Genomic DNA, 27,841 nt, shown 5'->3' on the forward strand with positions numbered 1-27,841 from the left:
CATCATGTAAAAAGGAAATGCCCAGGGAACAAGGTGTGTGGTTGTCCAGGACACAAGCTGAGACAGGCTGCTGGTCTGCAGGCCACTCCCAAGGAGCATCGTGTGGCGCCAAGTCTCTGGCCCTGGCATGGCGCTGTGTGGATCTCTGTTCCTGGGAGCCTAGTCACCTTGGGCCACCTTTGTTACAGAAGTTAACAAACCAGCACAAGATGAAGAAGGACCCTCCACCTGGCCACCTGGGCTGGAATCTGAGCCCATGTGGGCACTCCCCCATCAGCTCTTGGTGTCTCAGCAATCCATCTCTCTCCAACCCTGCCCCCGGGGATTTATCTTCCAACAGGCTTTCGCCAAACCTTTCTGAAGCATAGTCAGAAACAAAACTCCCAATTCTGATCTGTCACCCTCTGATTTAAGACTCAGAGAGCTTGGGACACCTGGGTGGTTCAGCAGTTGAGCAGATGCCTTTGGCTCAGGGCGTGATCCCGGGGTCCAGGATTGAGTCCCATGTCGGGGTCCTTGCATGGAGCCTGCTTCTCCCTCCCCCTGTGTCTCTCTATCTCTCATGAATAAATAAATAAAATCTTTTTTAAAAAAGGACTGAGAGAGCTTCCCATTGCTCTCTTGTCCAAATCCAAAATCTGCTGACAGCACTCTAGCCTAGCACCACCCCCAACCTGTGCACCCCAGATCCCAGCCCCAAATCAAAAAATACCTCTGACCCTCCAGACAGAGATGGATAAAGTTCCAGACCCCAGAACTCAGAGGTCAAACTGGTTCCCAAGTAAATTGATCTTGCCTCCCTCCCCCCAGGAGACAGAGCCTTCCAGTGAAACTGAGGAAATCCTCTCTTGTGTTCTTTTTTTTCTCTCTCTCTTGTGTTCTTGCAACTCATCCTTACAGTCATAGCTAAAATACTAGAACCAAAAAACACAGCAGGTAAAACAATTTAGCAAAAGTAGGTGATTTGTTTCATTGGCGAAGTTTTAAATCCTTTTATATCCCTCCCGAAATGTGGTCGAGCTCAGAAAATCACAGCTGGAAATGGAAGAGAGGATATAAAGCTACAGAGAAGGGGAGAACATTTTGGAGATTTGTTTTTCCAGAACATTAACTGTGCTTTGGCCAACGGGAGCTAATTTGGTAAATGAACCTGTTTCCAGGAAGAGTTTTATAAAGACAACATATCTCAAGGCTATCTCATCAAGCAGAGTTTGAACCTGTCTGGGCACCCTCCTCACTCGCCCAGGTCCCTCCGCCAGGCAAGTCACAGCAGTCATGGCAGGTGGCAATGGCAGAGAGGAGGAGGGGAGGAGGCGCACCTGCTGGCTCCCCCGTCTGGGAAGTTTGTTACATGTCTTATTCCTTGCAGCTCCACAGCAAGCCTGTGAAGGGAGTGCCTTTATTCCTTTCCACAGTGAGGAAACCGAGTCTCAGAGAGGCTGAGAAGCTGCCCAAGCACCCACAGGCAGTAGGCACAGGCCTGGAGATCAGTACCAACTCCAGGTAGAGCGTGCACTCCCCACCAGCGGACGCGATGTGCACTCAGTGGTGGGTGGATGGATGGGCGAAGGATGCGTGGACACGTGGATAAAGGATGAGTTAGTAGATGGGTGAAGGAGTGAGATGCACGTGCTAAGGATCTTAAGAGAGAGCAAGCTGTGTCAAGGAAGCAGTCAGGTCAGCAAGGCTCTAGGATGGAGGCAGAGCTGAAACTGCAGACATTCCTTTCTTAGAGGACTCAGAGCTTTTGGAAAACCATACTTGGTCACCCGGTCAGAAATATTTTACCTGGCTGATGCACTGCCAACCTTGGGAGGGCTTGGTGAGAAATGGCAGAGGAACAGATCACATGGCGGGAATGCTGTGATGCTCCTCAGGGTTGGGGGGAAGCGGGGGTGGGGGTGGGGGTAGGGGAATGGAAGCACCGGCACCTTAATGGCCAAGCCCAGAGCTTTGGATTCCAAAGGCAGTTGATGAGGGAGGGTTGTGGAAGGCAAGGGACAAGGGGATGCCCAGGACTCAGGGCTTCCAGGAGCTGTTCACCAGCTTTCCAGACTAGATGGCCCACCTTTGCTGGGCTACCCTTCCAGGGAACTGCTGACACTACCCAGAGATACTACCCAAGTCTCCGTCCAGCCCAGGTCAGTGGGGTAACTATGCAGGGCAGCTGGTTTGGGAGACATGTCCCCATTTCCCCTCCTTGGGCTCTGTTGTCCCTTCCCCTGCCCCTGCCCGTGTGGTCCATGAGGACAGGTGTTTTGCCCAGCATCTCCTGGGGCCTAGTGGGCCTTCAGCTAACCTGAGTCAGAATGGCCACTCCCAACCCCAGTATCCAGAACACCATGTCTCGCTGTGGCTGTGCTGCCATCCTCTCCCTCCCCACTCTCTCCAGAGAGAGCAGATCAGAGTGAGGCCTAATGTCAAATTCCCTCCTTCTTTGACCTTTGCCCAGTGCCCCATGTCCTTCCCTCCCTCCATCCCTCCCACGCAAGCACCTCAGCCTCATTACCCTGCATCACCTCCAAGGGTGACAGGAGAGCCCAGTTTGCCTGGCCATCCCATTTTAGAACCGAAAACCCCTGTTCCCAGCAGGGCCCCAGTCCCAAGGAAGCCAGGAGAGTCACCAGCACCGTCCCCTCCTCGAGGACACCAGGCCCAGCCCTAGACTGCCTTCATACTCTGTCCCTTCCCATCCCTACGGGCACCGTGGCCCTCATTGGGATCCATTCACTCATCTACCACCCTCAACAGGGGCTCATGGGGGTAGGGACAACCCTTTAGGGCTGCAGTGCCTGCTGGGAGGGGTGTACTGTAGGTGCCCAATAAAAGACCCTCTGAGGGAATGAATCCTGGAATATTCGCTTTCACTTCCTGCTGGATTCAAGCCTAACTCACCTTGCTTCAAAGCCCCCACAACTAAATCCATTTGCCCTCAACTTCCACCCTACCCGGAGCCCGGAGGTCTCCCAGCAGGGCCCCCCCATCCCCACCCCCAGGTGGTACTGGGTGCGGAGCTCCAGTCTGGCCCCTGGCCAGGCTGGGCGGGTCGCCTGCAGGAATCCCTGGTATGCAGCTCAGACTTCCAACGCCAGGCCCCACCTGTTCCGGTCTGCAAATCCCCTCCCTACCTCAGGCCGGGCTAATCCCCCTGGTTAGAGAGGGGTCCCTTCCAGGCCAGCCCGAAAGATTCAGCTCCTGTGCGGGCTGATGGAAATCAGGGGTCCGAGACACGGGCTGTTCTCAGAGGCTGTAGAAAGCAGGTGGCGCGGTACTAGGCACCAATGGTTTATGGGGTCCTTTCCACGGAATGTAAGCGTGGCTGCCAGCGTCCACCTGTGTCGTCCTGTCACGTCCAACTGTTTACATTTGTCTGTGTTATTAACCCCCCCACACACACAGCTGGCCTAACTAAGAGCCTACTGTGTGCAGTTCCCTCGCCAAAGGACTTCACATACCGTCTTGTTCATTCCCCATCGTGGTCGTAAGCTATTCTGGTTTTTGCAGATGGGGAAGATGAAGGTTTGGATGGCCTCCTGCCCTGCCCCAGGCCACCCTGCAAGGAGAGGACCGAGCTGGGGCTTGACCCCACCCTTCTGGCCCTCAGAGTCCACACCTGGCCTCCTGTAGTGCTGTCCCTTGTCCGCCTGCACCCCTGCACCAGACACACAGGGCCCTTTCCCTTGGCGGATACTGCTTCCATGGAATGCCCGTAATCCTGGCAGCTTTCAGGCTGTGGCTCTGTCTCCTGCTGGCAGCTATGGCTCCTCGCCCTACCGAGCACTTTCCAGTCCATTCCCCTGGCAGCTGAGAGCCCTGGCTGCACATTTATTTGGTTGTCTCCAGGGCTTTGTGACTATGAGTGTTTCTGTGGGATAAGATCCTGGTGCCCTGACTGGGTCATGAGGTGGGAACCTTGGGGTGCGGCCCTCACCTGGGCCTGGATGCCCACAGGGAGAGGAAGGGAGCCCAGGAGTCAGGGTCCCAGTGCCCGCCGTTATGGGTTCCCAGGCTGGCTGTGAATCCCCTAATGGAGGAGCCAGCAGCCTGAAATAGAAGAGCTGACACCAGGAAACACCAGGGGCCAAACTCAGAGGGCTGTGCCCAGCTGCTCCCCCTGCCAGCTGCAGCGGGCTCCCTCCATCCCTGGCTCCCCCAAGGAGCCTCCGTGGTGACCCTTCCATCTGCCCTCCCCTTCTTTCCAAAGTCTTTAAATAGATACACCCCCCCCCCCCCCAAGCTAAGGGCTGTTTGCAGGCCAGGAAGACTAGGCTGCTCCCAGGCTGCCTGGAGGCCTGGCCTAAAGCAGCTGTCTTCCTGTGCGAGCCCCACCTTGGGGGATGGAATGGGAAGCCTGGCCCTGTTGCCAGAGCCCAGCACTCTCCACCCACAGGCAGCTGGGGCAGGTGCTGCCCTCTGTGCTTCTACTTTGGGAAGTGAGGGCAGGCTTGAAATCTGGGCTGTTAGGGTGTCTGGACCAGAGAAGCCGGGGTATGGATGCTTCTGGATAGTTCCAGGCCCAGACTTAGACTCCCTAACTATCACGGGGTCTCAGGTTGAAGCTGTCAGGGACCAAGGGGGAAGGGACTAAAAGGGTAGAGGAGGGCATTTAAATAATAGAAATAGGGACGCCTGGGTGGCTCAGCAGTTGAGCGGCTGCCTTCCGCCCAGGGTGTGATCCTGGAGTTCAGGATCAAGTCCCACATCTGGCTCCCCGCATGGAACCTGCTTCTCCCTCTTCCTGTGTCTCCGTCTCTCTCTCTCTCTCTCTCTCTCTCTGTGTGTGTGTGTGTCTCATGAATAAATAAATAAAATCCTTAAAAAATAAATAAATAATAGAAACAGTGGTCCCTAAAACCTGAAATGAGAGACCAACCTCAGTGCCCATTTCAAATGTAGCCCCTGTAGGCCATTCCTCCTGGGGGGGGGGGGAACCTTTCCCAAAGAAACCACTGCAGGCCGTGGCTCACTGCTGCGGAGGAGGTGTTCACGGCAACATTATGACGATAAAGTCATCAGAGACCTCTCAAATGGCCGTCCCTTGGGGAAGAGGCGAGTGGGCCATGCTACCTCGGATACTGGAACATTCTGGAACATTCTGCAGCCAACAAACAGATGAGGTGGCTGGAGAGGCTGTGGTGTGGAGTGGTGGCGTGGCATTTTGAAAGCAAAGAAGGAAATGATGGAAGAACATGCACAGAATGATACAGTTTCTGTGAAACAGCTCTGTGTGCAGAGAAAGAGAGTCTGCGAGAGCAGAGGCTCCAGAGGACACATAAACCGTCATAGGCGCCCAGGGGAAGGGACTGCGGGGAGCCTCTTCCAACTCTGCCTGTGTGTCACTGATATCCATCCAACCCATGTCCAAGTTTGTGCCTAGAGAAAATAAGTATGCGTCTCATTCATTTCCACAGTGGGAGAAGGACCCTGGGTTCAGCTAAGCCATTGCAAATAGCCTTATGTCCTGTCAAGCCTGTTACCTGCCCTGCCCTCACTCCCCCACAGGCACCCCCCCCCAACCCTGTGCTGCCAGGAGCTGGATCTGAAGCTGGCTCCACGGGGTCCCTGCCCTTGAGGAGTTCTCTGCCCCGAGGTGGGGGGGGGGGAGCCACACCCTGCACCCATGGTTGATGGGGTTGATGGTCACAGAGCAAGGGCCAGGTTCTACAATAGGCTTCTAGGGCAGGCAGGTGGGTTGATGGCAAGTTAAGGTCACCTTCCCAGATGGTGTTTGACCAGAGGCAGCTGAAATGCAGGGTCTGCCCCCCAAGCTGGATGCGGGCATTTGGAGGGAAGAACGGGCCACAGGTATGGGGGGGAAGCCAATGCCATGAGGCTGGAGGGAATAAGTGCTGGGTCTGAAGACGTGAGTGGAGCCCAACCAGGGAGCCACGGAGAGTGTGATTTTCAGACGGAAGGCCAGGGAGACGGGAGATGCTCAGAGCGGCCTGTGCCCTGAGGCCTGGAGACAGCTCAGGGGCAGGGTGGTGAGCCCCTAGCACCCCACAGTGTGGGATTACACCCAGCTTGCAGGAGGTAATGAAGGCCTGGGGATGAAGGGAACCACCCTTCCGGGGCAGCAGAAGAAACAGGGTCAAGAGCAAGGCTCAGGATTCTGACTGCGAGACCCAAAACTGGCCAGGTGTGTAAGAGCCACCCAGATACTGTGGGCTCTGCTTCCTCCCCTAAGAGATGGTGGTGATGTGGGGACGGCCTGCCTGGGAGGGCTCTCTGTGATGGCAAAGTTGTCTTAAGCCTCTAGCCCAACACTCATTAGGAAATGCCGGGGCGGGGACACCTGGGTGGCTCAGCAGTTTAGTGCCACCTTCAGCCTGGGGTGTGATCCTGGAGTCCTGAGATAGAGTCCCAGTCAGGCTCCCTGCATGGAGCCTGCTTCTCCCTCTGCCTGTGTCTCTGCCTCTCTCTCTCTCTCTCTCTCTCTCTCTCATGAATAAATAAATAAAATCTTAAAAAAAAAAAAAAGGCGATGCCAGGGCGAGGAGGTGGGCCTGTTCCTGGAGGATTGGGTGGTCTTCAAGCATGTATAGCTCAGGCTCCCACAATCGGTCCTCCCATGGCCCAGACTGACTCTGGTGGGTGGAGGAGCGGCAGGAAGCTGGGAAGTGCAGGGGATGCCCTTGTGAAGCAAGGCTCCATCCACATTGTGGCACTAGCTCCATCCACATTGTGGCAAATGGCAAGATTTCATTCTTTCTTCTGACTGAGTAATATCCCGTTGGGCCTCTTTTTTATCCATTCATCAGTCAATGGGCACAGTCAAGAGTCAATTATGCACTCTTTCCATAATTTGGCTATTTTTGATAATGCTACTGTAAATATCAGGGTGCAGGTGCCCCCTTTGAATCTATATTTTTGTATCTTTGGGGTAAATATCTAGCAGTGCAGTTGCTAGGTAATAGGGTAGCTCTATTTTTAACTTTTTAAGGAACCTCCATACTGTTTTCCAGAGCTACTGCACCACTTTCCATTCCCACCAACAGTGCAGGAGGGTTCCCCCCTCTCCGCATCCTCACCAACACCTGTTGTTTCTTGTGCTGTTAATTTTAGTTATTCTGACCAGTGTGAAGTGGTATTTCATCATGGTTTTGATTTATATTTCTGTGATACCAAATGATGTTGAGCATCTTTTCATGTGTCTGTATGTGTGTACATTTTCTCTAGATCTTCTTTGGAAAGATGTCTGTTCATGTCTTCTGCCCATTTCTTTTTTTTTTTTTTAAGATTTTATTTATTTATTCATGAGAGACCCAGAGAGAAAGGCAGAGACGCAGGCAGAGAGAGAAGCAGGCTCCCCGCAGGCTGTCCAGTGCAGGACTCGATCCCGGGACTCCAGGATCACGCCCCAGGCCAAAGGCAGACGCTCAACTACTGAGCCACCCAGGCGTCCCTTCTGCCCATTTCTTAACTGGATTGCTTTTTGAGCATTGAGTAAAAATATGGAACACTTCAGGAGTTTGCATGTCCTCCTTGTGCAGGGGCCATGCTGATCTTCTCTGTATTGTTCCAATTTTAGTCTATGTGCTAGTGAAAAGAGCACTACAAATTAATGCAATTATTGATTGGTACATTTGGCTTTTGGTCTACCATTGTATTATTTATTTTCTATTTGTCTTTTGGTTGACCTCCATTTATCTTTTCCTGCCCTTAAAAAATTATTTGAATACTTCTCAGTGTTCAATTAGCAATTTATCAGTTGGGCTTTTTTGGCTAGGTGTTTTGTGTATACACTTTTTTAGTGGATTGTTTAGGGGCTAACATAAGCATATTTCTACATCTACATCACAATCTACATCATGTCAATATTTTACACTTCGAGTAGAACATAGAACCTTACCAATATACTGATCCCCTTGCCCCTTTTCCTGTATGTTTTTTTTTAATTTATTTTTTATTGGTGTTCAATTTACTAACATACAGAATAACCCCCAGTGCCCGTCACCCATTCACTCCCACCCCCCGCCCTTCTCCCCTTCCACCACCCCTAGTTCGTTTCCCAGAGTTAGCAGTCTTTACGTTCTGTCTCCCTTTCTGATATTTCCCACACATTTCTTCTCCCTTCCCTTATATTCCCTTTCACTATTATTTATATTCCCCAAATGAATGAGTACATATAATGTTTGTCCTTCACCGACTGACTTACTTCACTCAGCATAATACCCTCCAGCCTTTTCCTGTATGTTATAGTTGTCACATATATCAGGCCCAAATACATTGAAAATCCCACTAGACAGTGCAATGTTTTTTTTCTTTCAACTATTATGCATATTTTTTAAAATTAAAAGAAAAAAACTGCCTATTTACCTAGATATTCACAATTTCTGTTGTGAATCTTCCATCATTAGCAACATTCCAAACTTCCTTCTTGCCTGAGAACTTCTCTTAGGCAGTTCTGCTGGTCACAGATTATTTCTTTTCTTTTATCTGAGAAAGTCTTTATTCTTTTTTTAAGGATATTTTTGCTGGATTGACAGCTTTTTCTTTCAATGCGTTAGAAATATAATTCCACTCCCTTTTGGCCTCCATAGTTTCCAATGAGAAATCTGCTGTCATCCTTTTTTTTCTTCACTATTTTTTGCTAAGGGATGCTTCTTTCTCACTCCTCTCAAAAATTGCTCTCTTTGTGTGTAGTGGTTGGCAGTTTGACTATGATGTATCTTGGTGTGGATTTCTTCAAGTTTAAACTGTTTGCAGTTCACTCAGCTTCTTGAATCCATAGGCAGGTTTGTGTCGCTTGCCAGATTTGGGGGAGTTTTCAGCCATTTTTCCTTTGAGTACTTTTTGTGCTCTCCCCGTGTCCTCTCCTTTGGAAATCCAGTCAGTGTCACGAAAGTTAGGTCTTCCATTAGAATCTCATGCACAAAAACAAAACAAAACAACAACAACAACAACAACAAAAAAAAACTCGTGCACCCCCTCACCCCCCCCCTTGTTTTCAGGTTTCATTTTCATTTTTGTTTTACTTTTTCCCTGTTGTTCAGGATGGGTGATTTCATATGTTCTATCTTCTGAATCATCATTCTTTTCTTCTATCCTGTGCATTCTGCTGTTGAGTCTGAGCCTATCGAGTTTTTAAATTTCAATTATTATATTTTTCAGTTCTGAAATTTCCACTTGGTTCTTTTTTATATCCTCTCTTTCTTTGCTGAGACTTTTTATTTTTTCACTTGTTTTGAGTGTGTTCACAATTGCTGACTAAAGCTTTTTCATGATGACTTCTTTAAAATCTTTGTCACATCATTGGAAGACTTCTGTCACTTCAATGTTGACATCTATTAATTGTATTTTTTCATTCTGTTTGGGATCCTCCTGGCTCTAGGTATGATCACTGTTTTGTTGTGTGTGTTTTTTTTTAATTGAAACTTAGACATTTTGGGGATGCCTGGGTGCCTCAGCAGTTGAGCATCTGCGTTTGGCTCAGGGTGTGATCCTGGGATTGAGGATCGAGTCCCACATCGGGCTCCTTGCAGGAAGCCTGCTTCTCCCTCTGCCTATGTCTCTGCCTCTCCCTGTGTCTCTCATGAATAAATAAAATACTAATAAGATCTAAAAATAATAATAAAAAAAGAAACTTAGACATTTTGGGTATTATGTTGTGAGGCTCTAGGTCTTGTTTGAACCTGTTTTAGCTGGCTTCCTCTAGAGAAGAGGAGAATGGGATAAGGGGTTCCATCTCATTGTTGGTGCTAAGTGGAGATAGAAATTAGCACCAGGGTTCAGAGTTCCAGCTCCACAGTGGGCTTCACTGATGCCTCCCTGACTGGAAGAGGTAGGAGTGTCTTGGTTCTGCTCCCCACATGGCCTCCGCACATACTGCAGCAGTGGGGGATGAGGGGGTCACCAGCCAGAAGGAATGAAATTCCTGGCTCCCTAATTGTCCTTCTCTGGTATAAACCCAACAAAGTGTGTGGAAGTGAAGTGCCCCTGGTGAGCACAGAAGTTTGATCCCTAATTGGCCTTTGCTGGCTAGGGCAGGGTGGTACCACCGTGGTTTGGTGGTATTGGGCTGCAGAGGAGTAGTTATTGTCTACAAGTTTTCAGTCTTGCTAAGCTATCCCTTTTCTGGTCCTTTGACTCAAGACAGCAGGCTTTTCTGTCATTTCCAGGTTGTGCTGGCTTTTCAACTATAATATAGGACCCTGAAGGAAAACCTAAGGAACTCACCACCATGGCATTCCTTGGGTCTTGAGATGTCCAGTGGCCTTCTTCTCTCTGCTTGTTGGAGTCTTCTTATGTTTTATGTATCATATTCAGGATTCTTAGTTGTACTTAGCTGGAGGAATGCTCCATCTTCCCAGAAACAGAAGTCACTTAAATTTGATAAATACCACCAAGTAGCTCTTCAAAAATGTTGCTGGTTCATCTTGAACTAGGAAATAATATACCCTGAGTCTGCTTTAGGCAGATATATGTAGAAATGGGATTAGGACTTAACCAACATCCCAATACCTGTAGTTAATCAGTGACGGCTGGCTGGATGGTAAGTTGGATGGACGGATGGACAGATGAGCAGAATATAGGAAAGGCCATCAGAAGGCCAGTACACAGTTTGGGCAAGATATCACAGCATCAGTGATGGCCATAATACAAATAGCAATACTGATTTCTTCCACTGTGCCAGGTAAATGTTTTTGTCATGTGATCTCATTCAATCCACAAGCAAGAGATGTCCATTTGAGAGAGGAGGAAAACACAGGCAGAAAGACATGGTCCTGAGCTGAGATTCAAGCCCAGAGACCCATGGTTCATGGACCCAAGATGCCCCCACTTTTCTCTCACACTCAATTGCCCAACTATGAGAAGCAATCTCAAGGAAAAGGGGATGACCAAGCCAAAACATTCTGCTGGTGATCAGAGGTTTTCCTGCCCCAGTGAATGTTTGTTGAACATGTTTCAGAATCTTCTCCCTGAGATGGAAACCCATGCTGTGCTGTATTTGTGTATTCAACAAGGGTCAATCAAGAGTTTGCTCTGTGCTGAGCCCTGTGCCAGGTGCTGAGGGTACCCTGTAAGCAATAGGACAAATGTGGTCTTTGCCCTGGGACATTAGAGGGTCTGAAATCTCCCTCCCTCACCCCGAGTCCACCCTGTTGAAAGTAGGATGGAAAGGCAAAACCACTGCATGGTGCCCACCAGATGCCCTGCCCCACGCTCAGCTCTTCAGTCCCAAGGGTTCTGAGCAGCAACGAATATTGGTGGTGGGCATCTAGACCGTGAAAGGAAGCAAGCTGGAGGAAATGACTCCAGGGTTTGAGGGATGCTCCACTCTGCCTATAGCTTAGGAGCAAGAGAGAGAAAGCCCATGCCCCAAACTCAGCACACCCAGTCTGTGCATTAGTGAGGTAGACTCACACCATCTATAGAAACTCAGCTGCCAACCAAGCCAGGCAGCTGGGTTTCCTGGGGATCCTCAGGCCCACCTGTAGTCCTCCTCTGACTCAGTTTCCCCAACTATTAATAAATAAGTACATACATTCCTCCCTCTTTTTCTCTCTTTCCTCCATTCTCCTTGGTTCAGTGAAGATGCGAGGCAGTGTTTCCTCTAATACCTGAGGGTCTGGAATCTTCATTTCATTTCTAGGGAGTGAGCATCTTATCCTGTGCTAATTTGGGATTCACCATGTGTGTTGACATCTGGGTGCTGAAGCCTGGCTTCCCACAGCAGCACAGATCACCAGCCTGCAGTGTATGTGGCATTGTTAGCCAGCCCTGGGTCCCCGTCCTGGCACTGGAGAATGGAGTGGGTCCACCAAGAGCTGCCAGGATGGGAGACTGGTCGCCAGTGATGCCACTCTACCAGCAAGCACTGCCATCCTGCACTGGGGCCATTGGGACAGATCTGTATGCAAGTTCTCTTCACTGTTTTAGGACTTTCCTGCCCCACCCCCTGCCACATGGGGAAGGGTTCTGGGAAAGATCTTTTCACACTGTCATGTGCCACATGGTCACCAAGAGGATTGTGATGGTGGCTCACTCCAAAGAGTCAGTATAGAGCCAAGATTCACTGTCTCCACCCACCTTGAGGGGCTCTAAACTCTCCCAACTTTCCTCTGCGTAGACCTCATCATGGTTCTATCTAGGTGCTCATATAATTATGGTTTCAGGTCTCTTTGCCCTTCTCGATGGTATGTTCTGTAAGGGCAGGGCCCTCCTCCCATCACATTCTCCAGAATCCCCTCACCTGGGCACAACCTTGGAGACAGTAGCAGCTTGACAAACTGCCACTTGCCAAATGGAAAGATGGACAAGTATTTTATGAACACTGACTCTATTCCTGGTGCTTTATTCCTGTATTCCTGGTATACAGGGGGTTCCTAATAGTGACTTACCAAGAGATGAAGTTAATCAGCCAGAGAGCTGGTGTAACAGCTTTCGAACACATTGTGCCAGAAAGTAAGGAAGTTGCTCGAAAAGCAAAAGGGTGCGTTGTGTCATGGGGACGTGGGAGCCCACCTGAAAGCCACCACAGCTGGAGTGGTTTGAGGGGAAAAGCCACATCATCCTGGCTCATGCCCCAGAGTGTAAAATAGATGTATGCAAGTCCACACAGATGGAAAGAAGTGGCAGATACATGGGAGAGGAGACAGAGCCGTTCCTTACAGGGAGCCACTGTCCTTATCCCCTCAAGGTGGCATGTGCTGTAATGACCTGGGAAGACATGCAGACCCTCAAGGACAGATGGGGTCCCCAAGGAAGGGATGGGACAGGGTGAGAAGGGCTCTTTACTTCTATGTGGCCTTCTATCCAAAAGCCATAACCCCAGATTCACCACGAGAAAATGCTGGGCAACACCAGAATGAGGGACATGCTGTGAGGCACCTCTGACCCCAAGGACCAGGAATAGATGGGTGGGGACAGCCATGGAGCTCATGTGGCATCCGGGTAGGGCTCTGAGCGAAACCTGCATACAGTCTGTGCCAAGGGCACCTTCTAGCTTTCCACACACCTTGGCGATATACGGCCGTGAGGACAGGGAGTCTGGGAGCAGGTCCTATGGCAACTCCTTGTGTTGTTGGCAGCTTTTCTGTGAATCTAACTAAAAGTAATGCAGAATACAGAGTCTATTTTAAAAAGAACAGGAATGCCTGGGTGGCTCAGCGGTTGAGCATCTGCCTTCGGCTCAGGGCATGATCCTAGGGTCCTGGCATCAAGTCCCACATCGGGGTCCCCGCAGGGAGCCTGCTTCTCCCTCTACCTGTGTCTTGCCTCTCTCTGCGTGTCTCTTGTGAATAAATAAGTAAATCTTTTAAAAATACAATTAAAAAATAACAGGGCAGCCCCGGTGGTGCAGCGGTGTAGCGCCGCCTGCAGTCCGGGGCGTGATCCTGGAGACCCTGGATCGAGTCCCGCATTGGGCTCTCTGCGTGGAGCCTGCTTCTCCCTCTACCTGTGTCTCTGCCTCTCTCTCTCTCTGTGAATAAATGAATGAATAAATGAAGTGAATAAATAAATAAAATCTTAAAAAAATAATAATAATAATAACATAGAACAGGGCATGACCCTTGTCGCACCCAAAGAGCATCAGGAGCTCTGGCTCACTCAGGGAGAGGCAGGTTTCCATCCTTCTGTTCTCTGCTTGTGGCGGGTGGCACTGCTGCCCTAGACTGGAGGTCTCCTTGGTAAGGCGATGCACCCACCCCCTGCTCCTCCCACTGACCCACGTCTTTTTTTTTTTTTTTTCTGACCCACGTCTTGAGCGGGGTCCTGTACCCCCTGGCCTCTGTGGAGCTCCTGGTGTTGTGTACAGAACTTTGGGAGTATGGACATGAGTCAGGGGAGCCTTGTGATGAGGCCCAGGGGTGTTGGTCAGTCCTGGCTCCAACACTACTGACACATATGTCCTCCTAGCCTCCGTTTCCTTGTGTGTGTGTGTGTGTGTAAGGCAGGTCTGTAACAGCACCCAGCACAGGGTGAGGGGCCTGGGGGGTGGATGCGGGAGTCGGGGGACAGTGCAGGGCTGCAGGAGGGAAGTGCCCTCTGGGTAGGGTGCTGTGGTCCTGCATGTAAGGTGATTCAGAGAGAACAGCCAGGTGACCACAGGGACAGAAGGCCTGGGAGGACAGGCAGGTGTGCAGGGCACGTCCTCCTCCCCGCCTTCCCTCCTCCACAACGACTTTGTGCTTCATCCCAAGGCTTTTGGGAAGACGACTTCTCAAGAGCATGACACACCATTTTCTCCGTCTGTATTTTAGAGAAGGTTCAGCTTGGCGTCACGGTCCCCTCCCTGAGAATACAGAGGCACACCATGTAAGTGCAGATGGACTAGAACTTCTAGATGGGCTTCTTTTCCTGCTCAAGGAGAGGGATTGGCTACTATTGGGGCAAGACTTAAAATACTGATTCAAAGAGTTTAGTGAGTCTCAGGGCCAGGATGTGATCAGCTGGAGCATGTCAGAGCTGCAGGCCAGGCTGGAGACGGCACAGCCTTGACAGGCGTGTTCCCTCCCGCGCTCTGCGGAAGCCAGAGACTGCTGTGGTTTGACAGGAAAAGGCTGCTATGGTTTTACAGTGGACATACTGGAGTGATATTTAGGAAGCAGAACCCATAGGAGGTGGCAGCAACTGGATGGGGGAGTGAGGTGGTGGGAGTCAAGGGTATGACACCAGTTCCTAATTGGGGCATTTGGGAAATGGGGAGCCTGAGCCCAAGGCAGCGAGCCCCATGGCTCTGCCTTTCCTCTGCCCCCTGCCAGGATGCCTCCTCCTTGCTGTCAGGCCCATGCCCTCAGCTCACGGTGTCAGGGCTGTGGCCAGGGCCCTTCGGCTCCATCTGGCTGTGCAAGCACCGGCTCCTTTACGCCCCAGAACCCTGCCACGTAGGTTCCTCATCACTTCCCCTTCCCTGCGGAGGAAACCAGAGCTCAGAGGGGTTTAGCAGCTAGCTGGAGGTCACACGACGGGGGGGGGGTGTGCAGTTAGGACTCAAACTCAGGGATCCCTGGGTGGTGCAGTGGTTTGGCGCCTGCCTTTGACCCAGGGCGCGATCCTGGAGACCCGGGATCGAATCCCACGTCGGGCTCCCGGTGCATGGAGCCTGCTTCTCTCTCTGCCTGTGTCTCTGCCTCTCTCTCTCTCTCTGTGTGACTATCATAAATAAATAAAAATTAAAAAAAACTACTAAAAATCTGTATTTTTTTTTTTAAGTAGGACTCAAACTCAGACCCGTGTGATGCTGAAATGCATACCCTCTGCCATCACCCATGCTCCTCTTCCACAGCCAGTGTCTGGGGGCCGCTGTTCCCAACCCTCACCCACCTCCTCTCTGAGCTGTGTGGTGTGCACAGGTGCGTGTGACAGAATAACTTATTTTCTGGTGTCCTTTTTACGGCTTGTAAGCAAGCAATTCTACTGCTATTATTTTGGTGAATACCTCTCTGACTTTAAAGGTAGACTGCCCTGAAGATGACAGTGACCCTCCATCCTGCTGGGTGTGATGACCTCGGAGCCCTCCCCCCCCATCTCTCTTGTTAGGTCAGTTGGGGTTAATACCAGCTTTGAGAGAGAGAGAGAGAGAGAGAGAGAGAGACCCCCAACATAACACACCATCAACAAAGTAGGAGGGAGAGAGCCAGGGCTGGTTGGGTGGGGGCTCCTCCTCTCCTGTAGACAGAGAGGAAAGGTAACATGTGGCTTCTACCCATGTCCAACACCACTCATCACCCCGAACAGAGACCCCTCCCCAGCCCCTGGCAACTGCTCATCTGCTTTCTATCTCTATGGATTTGCCAACTGTGGGCATTCCATTCAGTGAGATGGCACAATTTGTGATCTTCCGTCTGGCCTCTTTCACTCAGCGTAAAATCTTCAAAATCCACCCATGTGGTAGCAGGTGTCCGTACTTTGTTCTGAAACTTTTTACGGCTGAATCATATCCTGTGTGCGGACATATCACATTTTATTGGTCACTCATGACTTGATGGACTTTCGGGTTGATTCCATCTCTTGGCTATTGTGAATAATGCTTCTATGAACGTTTGTGTACAATTCTTTGGAAACCTGTTTTCTTGCGGGTGCATAACTCAGAGTGGAACTGCTGGGTCATATGGTGATTCTACATCTGGCTTTTTCAGGAACCACCAAGCTATTTTCCAAAGGGGCTGCTCCATTTCACATCCCCGCTAGCAATGTATAAGGGCTCCAATTTCTCCACATCCTTTCCAACACTGATTATTTTCCTTTTTAAAAATTTAAAAAATTTTTTTTACATAGCGATCCTCCAGGGTATGAAGTAGTGTTCTCATTATGGCTCTTGACTTTTTCTTTTTTAAAGATATTTATTTATTTATTTATTTATTTATTTATTTATTTATTTAACAGAAAGAAAGAGCACAAGCAGAGGGAACAACAGGCAGATGGAGAGGGGGAAAGCAGGCTCCCCACTGAGCAGAAAGTCTCACATGGGACTTGATCTCAGGACCAAGAGACTATGAGCCAAAGGCAGCTGCTTAGCCAACATAGTCACCCAGGCACCCTGTCACTTTCACTTCTATATCCTTGATGGCTAACAGTGTTAAGCCTCTTTTTATGTGCCTCTTGGCCATTTCTAGATGGAAATGGAGATCTATCTTTGTATCTTTGGAGATACAAAGGTAGTCTTATCAAGGTCTTAAGAATTAAATCAGTTCAAGCATTTTGCCTGTTTTTAAATTGGGTTGCTTGTCTTTGGGCCATTAAGTTACAGGAGCTCTTCATCTATTTTGGATACTAAAGTCTTATCAAATACATGATTTGCAAATATTTTCTCCCATTCTTTTGTGTTGTCTTCTCACTTTCTTCATGGTGTCCTTTGATGCACAAAAGTTTTTAATTTTGATAAAGTCAAATTTACCTATTTTTTCTTTTGTTACTTATGTTTTGGCTTAATATCTAAGGATTCATGGTCAAATCCAAGGTCATGGAATGCCTGGGTGGCTCAGTGGTTGAGCACCTCTCTTTGGCTCAGGTTGTGATCCCAGGGTCCTGGGATCGAGTCTCACATAGGGCTCCCTGCAAGGAGCCTGCTTCTCCCTCTGCCTGTGTCTCTGCCACTCTCTGTGTGTCTCTCATGAATAAATAAATAAAATCTTAAAAAATAAAAACAAAAACAAATCCAAGGTCATTTCATGCAGATTCATTCCTATGTTTTCTTCTAAGAGTTTTATACTTTTAGCTTTTACTTTTTGGTCTTTGATCCATTTAGAGTCCGTTTTTGTATATGGTGTGAGGCAGGGGTCCAATTTTATTCTTTTGCATGTGGATATCCAGTTATCCCAGCAATGTTTGCTGAAAAGATTATTCTTTCTATACACATCAGTGTCCACATATTTTTCTTCTTATAAGGACATCTGTCATCTTTGATTAGGGTTCCACCCCAGTGACCTCATTTTAGCTTAATTAACTCTTTAAAGACTGTGTCCTCAAATATAGTCACATTCTGAGGTTAACAAAGGTTACAATTTAGGAACATATGAATGGAGAGGGGAAGGGGACAGAATTCACTCCATAACATGATCATCTTTTTTCTCCTTAATCCTTTTATTTTTATTTTTTTAAAGATTTATTTATTTATTTATGATAGACATAGAGAGAGAAAGAGAGGCAGAGACACAGGAGGAGGGAGAAGCAGGCTCCATGCCGGGAGCCCGACGTGGGACTCAATCCCAGGACTCCAGGATCACGCCCTGGGCCAAAGGCAGGTGCTAAACCACTGAGCCACCCAGGGATTCCCCTCCTTAATACTTTTAATATGGTGTATTACATTAATTGATTTTCATATGGTGAACCAGTCTTTCATTCCTGGAATAAATACCATTTGTTGTGTAATCTTTTTCATGTGCTGCTTGGTAGTCTTTTGTTGAGGACTTCTGTGCCTGTATCCACAAAGGGTATTGGTCTATAGTTTTCTTGTGGGGTCTTCGTCTGGCTGTAGTATGAGGTAATAATGGCCTCATACATGACAGGGAAGTATTCCCCCTCCTCTTGGTTTGTAAGGGATGGAGACGGATTGCTGTCAATTCTTCCTTAAACATTTGATGGAATTCACTGATACAGCCATTGGTCCTGGGATTTCCTCTGTTGGAGATTGCTGAATACCTAGTCCATCTCTTTACCTCTGTAGGTTTATTTGGGTTTCATGTTTCTTCTCAAGTCAGTTTTGGCAGTATACTCATTCCTAAGGGTTCATCCGCGTCATCTAGGTTATTGAAGTTGTCGGCTCCTAGGGCTCTCTTAGAGCCCATTTTATTACTATAAGGACAGCAGGAATGTGGAGGTATGAACTTCTCTCTTGTTGTGCAGGCCAATCTACCTAAAGGTGGTCAGTTTTGTTTGCTTAAAAATATATATCTTTTAGTTTTGTTGGTCCTCTCTTCTGCTTTTCTATTTTTTTTAAAGATTTTATTTATTTATCCATGAGAGACACACAGAGAGAAAGAGGCAGAGACACAGGCAGAGGGAGAAGCAGCCTCCATGCAGGGAGCCCGACGTGGGATTCGATCCCGGGACTCCAGGATCATGCCCTGGGCCGAAGGCAGGCGCTAAACTGCTGAGCCACCCAGGGATCCCCTGCTTTTCTATTTTTTATTTTATTCATCTCCACCCTGATCTATATTGTTTCCTTCCTTCTGCTTGCTTTGAGTTTATGATGTTCCTTTAGGTGGGAGTCCAGGTGATTGATCTGAGATGTTTCTTCTTCTTTTTTTTTCTTAAGATTTTATTTATTTATTTGAGAGAGAGACAGAGAGCACACAAGCAGGGGGCGCAGAGAGAGAGGGAGAAGCAGACTCCCCACTGAGCAGGGAGCAGATGCTGGGCTCTCTCCCAGGACCCTGAGATCATGACCTGAGCTGAAGGCAGACACTTCACTGACTGAGCGACCCAGGCACCCCTCTTCTTTTTTAATATAGGCTCATACAGCTATGAATTTCTCTCTGGGTACTGCCTCTGCTGAGCCCTGTACATTTTGATATGTTTGGATTTTTTTTCATGTGTTTAGTATTTTCTAGCATCCTTGTGATTTCTTCTCTGACCCATAAGTTGTTTCAGAGTGTGTGGTCTAATTTCCACACATTAGTGAATTCTCAAATCTTCTTTCTGTTACTGATTTCTTGCTTCACTTGATTGTGGTCAGAAGAGATATTTCATATCATTTTAATCTTTTTAACAAGTCGTTGAGACTTTTCTGTGGCCTAACATGTGGTCGGTCCCAGCGGATGTCCCACATGTACTTGAGAAGCATGTGTGCCCTGCTGCTGGGGGGCAGAGGGATCTATATCAGCGTAGGTCTGGTTGGGTTGCAATGTCATCCACGTCTTCTACCACCTTGCTGATCTTGTCTACTTGTTCCATCCATTATTTAAAGGGAAATGTAGAGGGATGCCTGGGTGGCACAGTGGATGAGCATCTGCCTTCAGCTCAGGGCGTGATCCCGGGGGTCCTAGAATCAAGTCATGCATCAGGCTCCCTGCATGGAGCCTGCTTCTTCCTCTGCCTGTGTCTCTGCCTCTCTCTCTGTGTCTTTCATGAATTAATAAATAAAATATTTTTTAAAAAGATAAAGGAAAGTGTTGAAGGCTCTAGCCATTACTGTCGAACTGTTCTTTGTCCCTTTCTTTTTAAGATTTTATTTATTTATTTGACAGAGAGAGAGAGAGAGAGAGAGCACACAAGCAGGGAGAGCAGGAGAAGAAGAAGCATGTTCCCTGCTGAGCTGGGAGTCTAATGCAGGACTCAATCCCAAGACCCCAGGATCATGACCTGAGCCAAAGGCAGATGCTTAACCAACTGAGCCACCCAGACAGCCCTCTTCCTTTGATTCTGTTAGCTTTTGCTTCATATTGCCCTGTGTTGGGGGGCTCTGTTATGTGCATTCATGTTCATAGTTGTCCCATGTTCTTGACACATTAAACTCATTATCATTATATAATACGTTTCTTTGTGTCTTGTGATAATTTTGGTCTCAAAGTCTAGTTTATCTGGTATCAGTATAGTCGCTCCAGCTGTCTTTTGGTATCTGTTTAAATGGAATATCATTTTCTGTTCTTTTACTTAAAAAAAAAAAAAGATTGTATTTATTTATCTGAGGGAGGGAGAGGGGCAGAGGGAGAGAGAATCCCAAGTTAACTCTGTGTTGAGCACAGAGCCTGACACAGGGGTTGATCTTATGAGATCATGACCTGAGCTGAAATCAAGAGTCAGACGCTAAATGAACTATACCATCCAGGCACCCCTATTCCTTTGTTTTTAACTTATTTGTTTCTTGGATTCTAAAGTGAATCTTTTGTAGGTAGAATATGGTTGTATTATGTTTTTTTTTCTTTTATCCATCCTGTCAATTGCTGCCTTTTAATTGGATAATTCAAGGGGTGCCTAGGTGGCATAGAGGGTTAAGTGCCTGCCTTTGGCTCAGGTCATGATCTCAGGGTTCTGGGATCGAACTCTGCATCTGGCTCTCTGCTCATTGGGCAATCTGCTTCTGCCTCTCCCTCTGCCACTCACTCTGCATGTGCTCTCTTGATCTCTTTCTCTCTCAAATAAATAATTTTTAAAATTGGATAATTCAACCCATTTACATTTAAATATTCATTTATTTGAGAGAGAGGGAGAGAAAGACTCTCAAGCAGTCTGTGCTCAGCACAGAGTCCAGCGCAGGCTTGATCTCACGACCCTGAGATAACGACCTGAGCCAAAACCAAGAATCAGACATTTAACCAACTGTGCCACCCAGGCGCCCCACCCCCTCCTTTACATTTAATGTAATTATTTGTACAGGAGCACTTATGCTGCTTCACCATTTGTTTGCTGTATGTCTTACACCTTTTCTGTGCGCCAATCCTTCAACCACCGTCTTCCTCTGTGCTGGGTATTTGCTACAGTACCACTTTCTTCTCTAAGTTAAATATATTTTTTTTTACTTATTTTCTTATTGGTTGCCCTGGAGATTACCATTAACACATTCATTTATAATAAGCTATTTTGGATTGGTTTCAATAGCATACAGAAATGTTGTTACTATATCCCTCCCTCATGCTGTTGTTGTGACAGATTACACCTTTATACATTGTTTGCCCAGAGAAGTAATTACTGTTTTATGCAGTTGCCTTCTAAATCACAGAGGTGGAGAAAGAGGCATTACTAACCAAAAATACATTACTGCTAAGTTTCGTTTCTACTGAAGCAGTTCCCTTGACTGTTCTCTCTTCATGTGGATTCCAGTTACTCTCTGCTATCCATTCATTTCTCAAAGGGCAGGTTTACTAGCCACAAAGCCTCTCCTTTTTTGTCTCAGAATGTCTTGATTTCTCCTTTCTTTTTTTTTTTTGCAGGACAGTTTTGCTGGACATAGAATTCTTGGTTGACCGGGATTTTTAGTTTTCTTTCAGCACTTTGCATATGTCACCATGCTGTTTTATGGCCTCCATGGTTTCTGGTGACAGAGAAGCTCCTGCTTTTTCTGAGGACCCCCAGGACACGAGGAGTCATTTCCAGGATTCTCTCTCTGTCTTTGTCTTTCAACATCTTGATTATAACAAATGGATCTCTTTGAGTCTGTCCATCCTGGATAACTTGTGCTCCTTGGCAATGCAAACCCTTGTCTTTCATCAAATTTGGGACATTTTCAGCCCTTAATTCTTAAAATACCCTTTCTTCCCCATGCTTCTGTAACTCTCACTGTATGTAGAGTAGTATGCCGGATAGCATTCCGGCAGGTCTCCTTGGCTCTGTTCATTTTCCTTTCTTTTCCTCAGTTTGGATCATCTCAATTGGCTTATCTTTAAGTTCTTTTATTGTTCCTTCTGCTTGCTTGGGTTTGCTGCAGAACATTCTCTTGTGAATCCTTTTGTTTCAGTTACTGTTCAGTTTTTTTTTAATTTTTTTAATTTATTTATGATAGTCAGAGAGAGACAGAGAGAGAGAGAGGCAGAGACATAGGCAGAGAGAGAAGCAGGCTCCATGCACCGGGAGCCCGACATGGGACTCAATCCCGGGTCTCCAGGATTGCGCCCTGGGCCAAAGGCAGGCGCCAAACCGCTGCACCACCCAGGGATCCCTACTGTTCAATTTGACTCCAGAATTTCTATCTGGTTCTTTTTTATAATTTCTATCTATTGCTGTTCTCTATTTGTTGAGATGTCATGCTCGTGGCTCACTTCTTCTTTGCGCCTGGTTTCTCATAGCTCTCAAGCATATTAACAGGGTCGATTTAAAGTCTTCATCCAGGGGCCCCTGGGTGGCTCAGTCAGTGAAGCAGCTGCTTTCGGCTCAGATCATGATCCCAGGGTCTTTGTTTTGTGGGGAACCTGTCTTGCCCTCTCCCTCTGCCTACTGCTCCTGCAGCTTGTGCTCTTTTCCTCAGAAAAATAAAATAAAATAAAATAAAATAAAATAAAATAAAATAAAATAAAAACACAAAGTCTTCACACAGCAAATCCAATGTTTGGGTTTGCTTCCTAAGGGACAGTTTCTTTTAATTTTCCCCCCTTGTGTGCAAGCCATACTTTGTTTCTTTGCATGCCTCATGATTTTTAAATTGTTGAAAATTGGACATTTTGAATATTATAATGTGGCAACTCTGGAAACCTTATTCTCCTTCCTCCCCGGAGTTTGTTGATGCTGGTTGCTGTTGTTGTTTGATTTTTCTGAGCTAATTTTGTAAATCCAGTATTCTGTGTTATGTGGCCAGTATAGTGTCTGTTTGATTAGCTTAATGGTCAGCTCATTATTCAATAGAAATGTGTTTAAATGCTGAGATGAAGCTGCCTTTTTCTTGATTGTTTTCTCAGTTTATGTAAACCTTTGACTAGTTTCCAAAGCTCAGATAAAGTTTATTCTGACAGTTTTTGCCAGTTTTGTTTGATGTATCTGCAGTTATGGGCCTTGGGCATTCTGTGCTCGGCCATTTTTCTGACTTCATCGCAGCCAATTACTGGTGAGATCTCTTTGCCTTTGATGTTTTTTTGTTTCTTGGTGATACATTGAGAGGTGCATTTACTCTTGCCTATCCTACTTGTGACTTGTGCTTGAACCCAAGGATTCATTTTCCAACTATTTTGTTAAAGTTTTATCTATAATCTGTATAAACATTTCTTCTCACCTTTACTTCTTTTTTTAAAATATTTTATTTATTTATTCATGAGAGACACAGGGAGAGAGAGAGGCAGAGACACAGGCAGAGGGAGAAGCAGGCTCCATGCAGGGAGTCCGATGTGGGACTCGATCCCAGGACCCTGGTATCATGCCCTGAGCCAGGCAGACACTCAACTGCTGAGCCACCCAGGCTTCCCCCTTTCCCATTTCTTTCCCATTTCTAACTGAATTTTCCAATTTTTATATTTTCCATCTCTTTGATCCTCTGAACTCCACTCTGGTTGACTTTGTCAGATCTATCTTTTAGGAACTAATTCTCTCTTGTACATCATCTAAGCCACTAGGTATCCCTTCCACTGAGTTTTAAATTTCTGTGTAGCCTATATCTTTATTTCTAGAACTTCTAAGATTCTTTTTTCAAATTTTCAAATTTTTGTTAGTTTTTTTTTTTTAAAGATTTTCTTTATTTATGTTAGAGAGAGACCATGAGAGAGGGGAGGGTCAGAGGAAGATGCAGACTCCCCACTGAGCAAGGAGCCCGACTTGGGGCTTGATCCTGGGATTCCAGGATCATGACCCAAGCTGAAGGCAGATACCCAACCAACTGAGCCACCCAGGTGCCCCTTATTAGTCTTTTTTTTTTTTAATTACTTATTTTATAACTTCAATCATTCTGAACATACTTCTTCATACTATAAAGTCGGGGGGGGGGTCCATTCTCAGAGGCGGGGCATACAAGGAGGGAATACAGACAGGGCCATGATGTCACATGACCTCAATGCAGATAGCTTTCCCGCCAGTGGCAAAATCAAGAGGCTGGTGCCACCACCTTCTAACACTGGAGGCAGCTAAACTTTGAGCAAGGAGCAGACACTAGAGCACTTTCCAGGTCAGGGGCCTCTCCATTATATCACAATGATCACATCTTCAAACAAAACTCAAGTTTTGGTACATAGCGATACCTGTTTGCCATGGAAGAAACAATCATTGAGGAAAATAAAATCACTCACAGTCCTAGTTTCCATATTTAGTTGCCATGATCACATGAACCATCTCCCTGGCTTCTTTCCTGGCTTGATTTTTCTCCGTAGCACTGAACATCGTGAGGCACGCTGCATATCTTACTTACTTATGATAGTCTGTGCATCCCTAGGAGTGTGTCAGCTCCATAGCAGCTGGCACTTTTCTTGTTTCCTATCATATCTGCCACGCCAGCAAGGGAGAGTTAGGGCACCATGCCCTCCACCAGTCCCTAGGCAGCAGACAAATGAGTGGATGGGTACACTGTCATATGAATGTGTATTCTGATACATTTGTCTTCACAGCAAGCCTATGAGACAGGCATATATTGCCCCTATTTTACAGCTGAGCAGACTGGGACTCTGGGGGGCCACCACCTGTCTTCCTCCCTGCCTCCTGCTGACCACCTGTCTGTGACCACACTTCTGTGCCTGCAGTCCACTCCCTATGTTCCCCCAAGCTCCCAGATCTCACCCAAGACCTCTGCACTGTGTGCTTTTTTTTCTTTTTAAGATTTTATTTATGTATTCATGAGAGACACAGAGACAGAGAGAGGCAGAGACACAGGCAGAGGGAGAAGTAGGCTCCATGCAGGGAGCCTGACGTGGGACTGGATCCCAGGTCTCCAGGATCAGGCCCTGGGCTGAAGGCGGTGCTAAACCGTTGAGCCACCTGGGCTGCCCTGCACTGTGTGCTTTTAAGGACATTACTATTACTTTTATGCAAATGATCCTCCACTTGGGGCCAGGGAAAACCGGGAAGTGAGAAAGCCCACCCCCAATCAAGCTCCATCCCTTGATGGGGGCTCCCCACACTTTTCTTTTTCTCTTTTTAAAAAGATTTTATTTATTCATGAGACAGAGAGAGAGGCAGATATAGGCAGAGGGAGAAGCAGGCTCCCCGCAGGGAGCCCGATGTGGGACTCCATCCCAGGACCCCAGGATCACGCCCCGGAGCCAAAGGCAGATGCCCAACCGCTGAGCCACCTTGCAAGAAGATGCTTTGCAGGTGAAATGCAAACCCTCACCTGGAGGTAAACTATGGCTTAGGCTAGTAATGGCCAAATGCCATTTTCATCTGTAATGTGGGCATAATAACTCCTACCTCATAGAATTGTTTGGAGATTCAGCAAAACTGTGTATATAAAGCTCTTGACACTGTGTCTGGCACATAATAAGTGGTCAATAAATGACTGTGTAATTAGAAACCTTTGCTCTTCACCCTCCAGAGCTCTCTGCAACCCAGCCTTTGTTTGCAGAGAGAGAAACTCCTTTTTTTTTTTTTTTTTTAAGTTGTTCTGAGGCCTGATCAGTCTTCTGAGAAGGCCTCACAATAACTAAATTTAAGAGACTCGTGTAAGGGATGCCTGGGTGCTCAGCAGTTTAGCGCCTGCCTTCGGCCCAGGGCATGATCCTGGAGTCCCAGGATTGAGTCCCACATTGGGATCCCTGCATGGAGCCTGTTTCTCCCTCTGCCTGTGTCTCTGCCTCTCTCTCTCTCTCTCTCTCTCTCTCTCTGTCTCTGATGAATAAATAAATATTTAAAAAAAAGAGGCTTGTGTATACACAATAATGCAGTAACATAAACTGCTCTGTGCTTCCAGGGGCATGGTAAAGACTGCATGACAGAGGAGGAGGTGGCTGAGACGCTGGGCCCTGTCCTGGCCAGCGTTTAAGGGCAAGGGCCAGTGTTAAGGCCATGGCTTTAAGGCCTCTGGCAGGGCTTTGTGTGGGGGGTGTGCAGGGCAGCTGCCTTAGCTGCAGGACGTTGAGCTCTACTGAAGTTTGCAGATGGAGGCTGGCAGATGAGACAGGATGCAGAAGAGAATTCATTCATTCACACCAGACCCCTCATGGAGCCCTGCTCTTATGGAGCTGCCACAGTGGATCGAGGACAGCCAACAGATAGGCCCTATAAGTAAGAGATGGAGACAAAGAGGTAAGCCACAACCAAGGGAGGGTACCACACTTTTCCCCTCCCATGGCAGGAGGCTCAGGTTCTATTTTTGTACTCCTTTGACAGATGAGGAAACCAGTCTTGGGGAGATTAAGTGACTCAATTCTGGGCACTCAATAGTCCCCAGAGGCCCAACCTCAGTGGTGATGAAACTCCAGGAGCCTGGGCTGGTGGGGAGACGGTCATCGGGGCCACCCTGAGTTTCTTCCCAAGGCAGCCCTGCCTCTCAAGAGGCCCTAGGGAGGAGTCCCGGCACTAGGCCTGCCAGATAGTTAGCCAGTGGCTGAGATGCCCAAATGCCAGTCACTGTCACTTTCTTCTTGCAGATTCTGCTTCCCAGAGACTTCCAGACTCACGGAAGTCTGGCTACCTCACTGAGCCACCTGGGCAACACGAGTGGCAAGCAGGACCACTGGGCACGATGGAGGGAAAGGTGGGGACTTGGGTCCTTCCATTTAAGCCAAGGTCCCCAGGGAGGGCTGAGTTCCTGCTGTATTCCTGCTGGGCGTCCTCCTTAGGTCAACAGAAGGCCCAAGGAGGCTCATCAGGGTCCTGGGCATTTGGTCGGCAGCCTTGACAGCCTGGCTGGTCAGGGATAGCCTCTGTGGACTCCAGCCAGACTCTGGAAGGCCAAGACCAAGGGGAGAGGCTCCTTGCTTTGGCCTGAGGGGTGAGGTAGGATCAACCAGATGATGAGCGCCCTAGAGGATGAGACCCAGATGGCAGGAAAGGAACATAGCCTCTGGGGTGACTCACACAGGAGTCTGTAAACCCGAGGTACCAAACCAGGGCTTCAGGAGGGGTGCTCCAGAACCCTGGGTGTGAGGTGTCAACCTGCAGGTTCTCATCATCCACTCCTTGACCTTCTCTCATTTTGTAAACTAGGAAGGCAAAGTCTTCCCCGCACCAGCACCTGCTCTGGAGTCTTGCCTGGGGTGTGTAAGAGGTCCTGGGCTCCCAGTAAAGGGGCAGCTGGGAGGGTCGGGGTCCTGCAAACTGCTTCCCAGGCCCGGGGCGTTTGCATCTCAGCTCCTGCATTTACTAACTCGGTGACCCGGGGCAGGTCACCCGCTCCTCCCAGAGACTCAGCTCCCTCACCTGTGAGCCCGGGAGGGCAGACACAGTGGCTCAGTGGGCCCCAGGAGCCGGCACTCACTTTGATATTACTAAGACGTGAGCATTTCCGGCCCTAGAACTCCTGGTCACCCTGAAGGAAACCCGGTGACCCCGGCAGCTTGGGATGGGGCCAGCCCACGCAGGGAACCTCGACCGTCCTCCACCTGGCAGGTACAGCCAGCACAGCGGAAGACTTGCTTTGTTTTAGACGTTTTTATGGGGGACCGACCCACGCAACGTGCGTCCACCTGACGTGACGGCCGGGTGAAGGCGTACTTATGTATACACCTGAGGACTGGCCATCCAAAACAAGACCCGCCTCGGGCCCACGAGCTGAGCCCTTCCACATACAGAAGGGCCACGGCTCCTTCCCTGTTTTTACCTCTATGGCCCCCTCCTGGAATCTCGGGATGCTGTTCCTGCCCCCTGCTCCCCGGGGCAGACGGGGAAAGTGAGGCTGGCGGGCGCGGGCGTAGGCGCATCCCCGGCTAGTCGTAGCCCCCGGCTCGGCTCCGCGCCCCGCGCCCCGCGCGCCCCGGCCGAGGTGGGCAGCTCGAGGGGGCGCGGCCGAGCGCGGCTCCTCCCCGGGCGGGGCCGCCCCTGCGCGCGCGCCGACGCCCCGACGCCCCGCCCCGCCCCCGCGCGCGCCCCCGCCGGGCTAATTAGGCGC

At 48.4% G+C, this 27,841-nt stretch overlaps 1 long non-coding RNA gene and 1 other non-coding gene across 2 annotated transcripts; one reads left to right on the forward strand and one right to left on the reverse strand.

Moving 5' to 3' along the window:
* The first annotated feature begins 1,983 nt into the window (after positions 1-1,983).
* On the forward strand, positions 1,984-26,963 carry LOC140605935 (uncharacterized). Its single transcript, XR_012008453.1, has 3 exons — positions 1,984-2,141; positions 25,945-26,037; positions 26,382-26,963. It is a non-coding gene; the product is annotated as an uncharacterized lncRNA (long non-coding RNA).
* Positions 7,449-7,555, reverse strand: LOC140607594 (U6 spliceosomal RNA). The gene has a single exon (XR_012009562.1). It is a non-coding gene; the product is annotated as a U6 spliceosomal RNA (small nuclear RNA).
* Positions 26,964-27,841: the final 878 nt, after the last annotated feature.

The sequence above is a fragment of the Canis lupus genome, chromosome 16 (assembly GCF_048164855.1).
Source record: "Canis lupus baileyi chromosome 16, mCanLup2.hap1, whole genome shotgun sequence".
In the NCBI taxonomy this organism is placed as follows: domain Eukaryota; kingdom Metazoa; phylum Chordata; class Mammalia; order Carnivora; family Canidae; genus Canis; species Canis lupus.